This window comes from Tauraco erythrolophus, chromosome 4 (genome assembly GCF_009769465.1).
Source record: "Tauraco erythrolophus isolate bTauEry1 chromosome 4, bTauEry1.pri, whole genome shotgun sequence".
NCBI lineage: Eukaryota > Metazoa > Chordata > Aves > Musophagiformes > Musophagidae > Tauraco > Tauraco erythrolophus.
Window position 1 is genome coordinate 69009729 of NC_141468.1, and position 9195 is coordinate 69018923.

Here is a 9195-nt window from a genome sequence, read left to right on the forward strand (position 1 = left end):
TTGAGCATAACCACCATATCAAAGCCACATATGCAAGAGGCTCCTTTACCTATCACTGTTAATGAAATTGTTATTTATAGAAATCATGGTTGTTTATAGGCTCATATAAAGACTGAATAATTAATTCCTCAGGGTTATTTGAGGTTCACAAACACAAAAAAAAAAATTTAAGTGCTTACACAACTGCACCTGGACTTCTTCCCTTCTCTTTGGCAGTCAGGAGTTATCCTGGGCTCTGAAACAGCTTGTCTGTTTAACATTAAAGTTAAGCAATGTAAACAGCTAACAATACCCTACAGTAGGCCATAACGCTAAGATACACACGTACTGAGGAACCATCGCTCTCCTTACTCACAAGGATGGTTAAATAATTGCAGACAGGGATATACAGGGCCATTGTTTGCCTGGTTTTCATGTCATGGGAGTCCCACAGAAATAAGGAGGATTGTTCATTGCCGTGATCTGTTTCAACAGGTTAAGGAAATCTTTAAGCTTCCGTTACCCAAACCATGACTAAGCAGCTTCAATTTCCATGGACGTCTCCCATCCTGCAGCTGCTGTGTAGTGCTGGATTGGCAAAGGGAAGGTTAACAAAGGGCTAAAACCCACCACTTTACAGCTCTGGGGACATGTGGGACCACAGCCATATTTTCAGCTGATAATGAGAGCAAGCATTAGGCTGATCTAATGCTCTTTAGCAGCTATCTCCTCAATGAGTTTTCTCCTCGCATTGATGGGAGACATTACGGCTTGGATTGAATCACCATGGAGAAGCTGGTATTTCTGGCTGCTCTTTAGTCTCTGCTGACTTAGTTTGGCCAACATTATAACTTCACAGCTAAAACAAGGCTTCCAGACTAATAGACCCTTCACCCAGACGCTCATTGCGGCTCACAGCCAGCAAAACATGCAGGGCTGCCCCAGGAGAAGGCACAAGCAGGGACCTGAGGACATCCTCCCACCTGACAGACCTCATCAAGGAGCTCAGCCCCACAGGGTCCATTGAGGAGTGAGCCAGGACCAGGGGTTCTCATCAGGAGCAAAAGGAGATGGAGACAGGTCTGGGCAGGGGCACCCCTGCAACGTGGTCAGGACAGGTGCCCAGGGCTGAGCTGAAACGGGATCCTGGACCTCGGTTAGGGTGGGGAAGCCCCAGAGGAGGCTGGGCAGCACAGAGAGGGCTGGCAGTGCCTTCAGGGGCCAGAGAGGCTCAAAAAGCAGGAGGCACACACAGAATTACCTGCTGTGATGTCTTAACTCCTGAGTGCCACCTACCTACATGAGTCTTAATTTTATTTCTGCAAATCTACTGCCCAGTTGCTCCCTGCCCTGGACATAACGAAGTCCTCTGGATGCACCGTGGTCTTTTACCAGTGAAACTTCCTGACACCTGACGATCTTCCCTGACAGATCTAGAAACATCAAAAGCCATGACAACACTAAAAGTCACAGTGTATAAGCCAGGAGAGAAAGGCTGGGCATCCCTCCACCCGTCATACCAGGAGGCTCCCAGACCTCACTTTAGACAAGCAGAGCACAGCACACTGTCTGCACATTCCCTGGGTTCATCTACAAGCCCATTGCGACCAAACTCTCCATATATCTGTTTGATTTCTCATCTGAGTGACTTGAGCCTCATGTCCACATCCTAGGTGATAACTGTAGTTAATGGATTTTCAGATAAAAGGGAGACAACCGGTGACTCTGCCATTTGCACTTAGAGAGAAAGACCCAGTGCAGGGGCTGATGTCCAGGAGAGAAGAGATCTGCCTATGCCATCTGATGATAGGCACGCTTTCCTCCCACATGGTATCTAAATCCCTCAAGGGTGGGATTGAAGATGTTCCTGGTTCATACCTTTTGCTGTTGTTTTTTGTTTGTTTGTTTTTGTGGTGGAGAATTATGCGCTGCTGCAAGCCTGTTCATTACATAGGGCTTCATTTCACTGGGAGGACAGACAAAAAATTTCACTGGTATCAGTTATCCCATGCTCAAGCTTTCTGACATAAACACACCGATGTACAACAGGAATTTAAAGCATTTCTTAAGCCTCAGCTGATAAGACCAGTTCGGCATTGCATCTGTACACAACTTCGCATTGCGCAAAAACCTCACCCACTTCTTGGACTATTATTATAAAACCACTGACGTCTCTCTCCAAAAATATAGAACTGCAAAGATACATCTACATTCATTAACCTAAATATATTTTCTATCATGCTACAATACAGACTACGACTATCCATCATCCATAGTTTCTTCATATTCTGTAACTGCTTGTAGCAACTACTGCTTCACTTTATATTTGAGCTATAAATGCATTTAGGCACACTTATTTTCCCTGTTTGTAAGGGGCCTTGTAACAAAGCATTTCTGGTAATGGAAGGTTAAAGTGATTTTCCTCTTAGTGGATCTTGTTTTTGAAACAAAGATTTCTTCTTACAAACCTAGTAGAAACATTAATTTTAAGGTTTCTCCTCCTCCTGAACTCCATTCAGCCCTCATTCTGATGTCTCTGCGATGTCTGACAAGCCAGATTAGACAGAATAGCACCTTGATACACAGCAAATCTTTGAACATGATTAGATTAGAGCATCCTGAAATGTCTTTGGGAGCTGGTATCATCTCATCATCATCAACCATTCACTACCCACTTACTTTTCCACATTGTTTATAGGTATTTCAAACAGCACTGAGCCTAATGTAGATCCATAAAGGATCCTAGTCGGTAATTCCCCTCCATTGTGAAAAATGAACATTTTTCTTTACCTTTTATCAGTATTTACAACTCCTCTTATCATGTATGTGGAGAAGTCTGTGACACACGGGAGGAAATTCCACAGGTCTGAAAGATTTTAGGTAGAATCCCACTCTGTAATTCCCCCCTTATCACGTAGTGATACACAGGGTATGAATAGCTTGAACAGAGCACATTGACTAGCAATTCCTGGTAAGAAAGAGCAAGCATCTCCCTTCCAGGAGTGCAGCAGGAATGTAAATTATTAGCTTCCAGACCACAAACCCATCAAATTACTAATCTGTGAACATCAAAGACAGATATTTGTATAATTAATGTAGTACAAGGAAAATAACCACCAACCTGAAACAAAAGCTGACCCTGTTGTCTACATCAAGGAACATCATATTTCATCATTTGCTTAAGTGGTCACCAGGTTCTTCCTCTTTGGTTTAAATATATACCAAATAACTTAAATCAGAAACGGAAATGCACAGTACAACAAATATTCAGTATCCATGTCAAGATGCACACAAGAAAAACAAACAACATAGTAAGAGAAGACACAGCATCATTATGTCACATGCAAATGCCAAGTGCTGCAAAACGTTCCAGGTGTCTCATGGAAACGTGAAGACATGCTACTGATAGCTAAAGTTTTATCAGTTTGAAAACTATAGCTTGCTTAGAACTTGAAAACCACATTTTGAGATGTATGTGTGAAGAAGGGAAAAGGGGGTTGGAGGGAGTATGGAATGTTTTATCATCTATACTATACCTTAAAGAAGATCTTCTCACCCCAGCTCACTGAATGTTTTAATGTGTTGAGTCGAAGCAGCATGACATCTTCTGATACCAGATAAACACAAGCTAAGATGCAGCAGGATTTATTTGCATGTTGTTATTTAAGGTCAATTGAAATACATCTGACTTCATTGAAAGCCAATTCCCAGCTCAACAAATGCAGAACAGATAGACAGAAGACTAGAGGAACACAGGCAGAATTAAAGTTGCTGCTCTGAATAGCTCTTCACTGACACTACCCTAGGCCCCATTGCAAGCCCCACTGAAACACTTTGGTAGAGTTCAGGAAGATTTTAGAGATTCCAATAAGATTTTCTGAGCTGTTCCTGGCAAGATAAGCCAAACTATTTCAGTAAAGCTTTCTGTGGCTGCCTCTGAATGCTTAGGTCTTTTCTTCTTCTCTGTCTTTTTTGTGTCCTACCCATGGTAACAAGCACCAAAATTTAGAGAAGAAAAAAGTGTCTATTACAGGAAGCAGTACACTAAAAATGCTCATTCACAGAGGAGAATTTACAACACAGAACACTGGCATTTCCAAGAATGGCTTTTATATTTGTGGAGAAAAAAAAGTATGTCATGTGTAGTCTCTCTCCTTAGAACTGTACTTTCAGGCTCACTGTCATATTCTGCTCCTCTCTTCCCTTTTTAATTCTCCCTTCCCCAGCATACATCCTATTCCATACCGTCTCAGCTGTCAGGGTAACATCCAAAACCCATGGATTTACAAAAGTGGGAAATAATCTTCTTCATTGAATGCTATAGAACAATTTAAGTGGATAGAAATACTGTCTTATCAATTACAGTCAGTCCTGAGTTGAGTCAGCCTTCTGCTCGTACAGCCAATTACACGTGATCTCTGAGAAATGGCTTGCATCAGGGTTTATATCTAACACCTCACCCACGCGCTGGTGAAGGTAACTGGAGAAAGCTGCAAGGGAAAAGCAGTAGCCACCCAGTTCTTCAAACATCATGTCCCAAAGCTCTTTCTTTTCTTCAAACACCAGCCAGCCTTTTAAAGCTTGTTTTACGTAACCTGCCAGGAGCACAGCCTGAGGTTTGTGTGGCTGCAGGCTGTGTAGTATGTAAACAAGAAAACTGATTGTGCATGCAAACAACCTCCAGAAACAGAAGAGGGTTGAGCCACATTTTCCCGGAAGAAATCTGCTCTTAATCTGCTTTGAAGACAAAGTTTGTTTATCAGCTACCTAAGCAGGCAGCTTGATGTTAATAGATAGGGTTAGAGATACACCATAGCCCAGGTGCCCCTGCCAAATACAGGTCCCCATTTGTGTTAACTGATAAATCCTGTGGTCAGTATTATGCAGAGGACAGATCAGCCAGATATTTCCTTCAAGCCTTAGAAATTGGGAAACTCGAATTCTGAGAGGGCAAGGGCACTGGTGTGCCAATGCCCCTGGCCAGCAAAGTGTTTGAACTGACACAGGCCATGGATGGGCTTGCAGAAGTAGCTATATGTCATGTGAAACACACAGCAGACCCAGCATGCCTGCCCACAGCAGATCTGACGGCCTGAACACCCAGCTCACAGGCAGAATTTCATCTCAAATCCTTCAGATAGAAGTTCATGTCTCAAAAGTTAGTTACCTTTTTAAGGCTTCCTGCTGTGTTCCTCTCATTTACGTTGTTATCGCTTTACTAAATCACAAACTTGTGTGTATTTGAAAGCTGTATTTGCTAACACTCTGACTTCACAACATATCATCTGATTGAAAATAAGAATTCTCATAAAGTGCTCAGAGAAAAACTGGTACCATGTCAAGAGAAGACAGCAGCAGGCTGTTACCACTTTTGCGCAAAACAACCAAATGCACATCCATAATAACTTCCCCATGTCCTCATAAATATCATGGTGAATATGATGGCATGAGACACCTGCCAAGTCCACAATCCATTTCTTATGCTAGAATTCTTTGTCTATCTTATTTGAATGAGAAAAACAAAGAAAAAAACTAACCTTCAGAAAAGCTGTAGCTTTGGCTTCTGAAAGAAACAATGCCGAAATACAGAATATCATAAATACTTTCTCCATTACAGTTGGCAGAAAACTAGTCCTTGAAAGTAAGCATAGAAAACAGAGATATTACTACTTTCCCTGTGCTTGTAAATGGCACAAATGCTTTTAATTAAAAGAAAGGATAAAAAAGTCTAGAACTTAACTACTTCCACCTGACACCACTTTTGATTCACTCTTGAATGCTCTTATAATGCAAGAAAACAAGCATCAGCCATGCTGAAAAGTGAATCAAAAACCTGGACAATAGAAGCAGACTTTAAGGGAGTGAAGCAATCAGCTCTCTGGGAAACCCACATGTACGAGGTGTCCAGGTCCCTTTGGACTGCAAGAAGGTCAGGAGTTAAAGCCAGGAGAGGACTGACAGTGAGACAGCTGCATGCCATCAGTGCATCTCCTTCCCTAAGATAATTTGTTTTTAAGAGCAGCTGAGTTCCTAGCATAACATCTCTCATTGACTATCAAGCCACTTAAATACAGATGTCAATTATTAGCAACATAAAAGGCATAAATTATTGATCCAGAAAATCAGCTTAGTCTTCCTTGGCTTTTGCATGAAGCCAGTTTTGCAGACGTGGAGCACATATTACACACATTACATCACATTGCAACACTGCAAATACATTAACTAATCCCCCAAAGCCTGACCTGCCTGAACGCCATGAACGCCGACAGAACTTCGGATATCAAGCTCTTCTATTGCCACCTCGTGGCTAACGCACATGTAAACTTCACTTCGCTGGGAGGAGAGGAGATAAGGAATTTCTTGTACCGCATAGCTGCAGTAATAAATACTGACATAAATCAAAGCAGAATTTTAAATTTAGTTAGTTTTAATAATGATAATTGCCAACGGAATGAGATTCTTCTCTGCAGCAATAATATGAAACAGATACTAGGTGAAAACTTAAGCAACCACTCCGGTTGCTATGTGTCAGTTGTGCAGTCCTTGCTCATCCTGGCATTCTTGCTGATGAGACACAAAAGACAATGTTGCCATTAATAAGTAACTTCACAATTAATCCAATTAGGTCACCCTTCAGGGAAATTCTTGTAATAATTTCCAAGGCCTCCAGGTGATTTGAAATTCAATGGAGATAGAGACAATTGTGGTTTACAGGAAACCTTTCCTTCTTTTGAGAATCAGATTCCACAATATGGTAGTGGTTGAATTTGATTATGTCTACATCTGCTTGAGAATAAGGAAAGGCAAAGGATCCATGGACTCAGACAAGAATGAGGAGGAAAACATAGGCGTAGAGGTGCCTACCACTGCCAACAACATCAATTACTGACCAGAGAACTGCGTGGGTACTCACCAGTCTCCACAGAGGCCCTTCGTACTAGCCTTTTATATTTACTTTAATTTAACATAGCAGTCCCTGGGCTCTCCAAGTAATTTCCTTCAAACCACCAGGATGCTTATATACCTGCCCTGGCAAGGAGAGGAAGTTTCAGCTTTCACATACATTTTTATAGTACTAGTCTGAAAGCAGCATGGTTTCCTCCTTTACTTCAGTGTCAGCACGGCACAGAATCCAAAATCAGACAGCTGCAATAACGGCTTCATCCTTGAACAACTCAACTGGAAAAAAATAACATTTTTATTCTCGTTATTAGCTCTTGCTAGTTCTAATCCAATCTAATCTAATCTATGTTATTTATCCAAGAACATTGTCATGAAAATAATTATCCTTTTGTGGCTATGATATTTATCACAAGGAAGGCTAAGCCTTTACTATCAGTTCTGTATTTTTTTGTGCAAATGCTTGCAAAATGCCTGTAAAAATCATTTGCTTACAAGGCTAAGATAAATTGCTTTGTGATTTATAGGAATACAATCACATACAAAGCTTGACGATTTATAATAAAAAAGCTAAGCACCTTAATCACCTCTGTCTAACTGTATCCGCATTTATTCTGCTTTGGCTTAATAGGATTAAGTCCTGAACACTTCCTACTTTCCCTGGTTACATTACTGGTATCCTATAATACAGACAAGAGAGATCACCCTAAGCTTTGTCTTACTCCATTAAATGAATGGTTCTTAGGACAAATAATTTGACACAGTATGGTAGGGTGGTGAAATAGTAATGAAAATTTTCTCAGTAATGCCACAACCAAATATTTTGTTAGCAAATGATAGCTGTAAGCCTGGTGGGGGGGGAGGCACTATGTGCATATACACGTTTTGTGATTATTTAATTTCAGTGGCATTAACATAATATGACACTTTTTAAAAATTATGCAGCATACCCGTACACATAAAAATATACATAATACAGTGACTAAAAAAGACAGCATCTGACGTATACAAACATCATCTCTGATAGGGAAGTCCTAGTATTATGCAGTGAGTTAGCTGACAATGTCGGCTGGAAAAAAATTAGTCATTTCAGCAGTCTTCGCAAAAGTCTCCTACACAAGTTCTTGCTCCATCTTTGACAGGAGTGATGGGCATGCACTTAACATATCAGACTGGGATGCAATTGCAATGGGGATTAAATTTCTGACAGTTTCATGGGTTTCCGCATGACCCAGGGGAAGTTGTTGCAGTTAAAATACGAGCTGCACAACTTTATTCTCAAGACTTTATCTTATTTGAAAATTAGGCTTGTGCATGACAGTTTGAGAAGAATGGAGAGATTTTCAGCTTAAGATACTATCATGCTACTTTTCAATATAGCATTTAGATCTGTAAAGGTCCTCTTGCAGGCTAAAGGTCCTGCAGCATGGCTTAGTCATACCTACATCATACAATGAGTGGCATGTCCTTGGAAATTACAGCCACTCTTCATGCCCGTGCTGCATACATACACACAGACACACACGACCGTGCTACCCTGTATCAAAATCCTCCTGCTGCTGCTGCCTTCTCAGTTTCCACACTAAGCACAGAGCCTCCATGTTTTCATACCAGATAACAGAGGAAAAGGGTGAAATGAAGAACAGAGGTTTGTCCAAGACTTGCATGTACTTTGTGTGAGGGAAACGAATATGTGTCTGCTCATAGCAACACCCACTCCAACATGAGTACCAAGTACTATCATAGAATCATAGAATGGTTAGAGTTGGAAGGGACCTCAAAGATCATCTAGTTCCAACCCCCCTGCCATGGGCAGGGACACCCTCCACTACACCAGGTTGCCCAAAGCCTCATCCAACCTGGCCTTGAACACTTCCAGGGATGGGGCATCCACAACTTCTCTGGGCAACCTGTTCCAGTGCCTCACCGCCCTCAGAGTGAAAAATTTCTTCGTTATATCCAATCTAAATCTGCCCTCTTTCAGTTTAAAGCCATTCCCCCTTGACCTTTCACTACATGCCCTTGTAAAAAGCCCTTCTCCAGCTTTCCTGTAGGCCCTCTTTAAGTACTGGAAGGCTGCTATAAGATCACCCCGGAGCCTTCTCTTCTCCAGGCTGAACAGCCCCAACCCTCTCAGCCTGCCTTCATAGCAGAGGTGTTCCAGCCCTCGGATCATCTTTGTGGCCCTCATCCGGACCCGCTCGAGCAGCTCCATATCCTTCTTGTGCTGGGGACTCCAGAGCTGAACACAGTATTCCAGGTGGGGTCTCACAAGAGCAGAGGGGCAGAATCACCTCCCTTGACTGGCTGGCCACG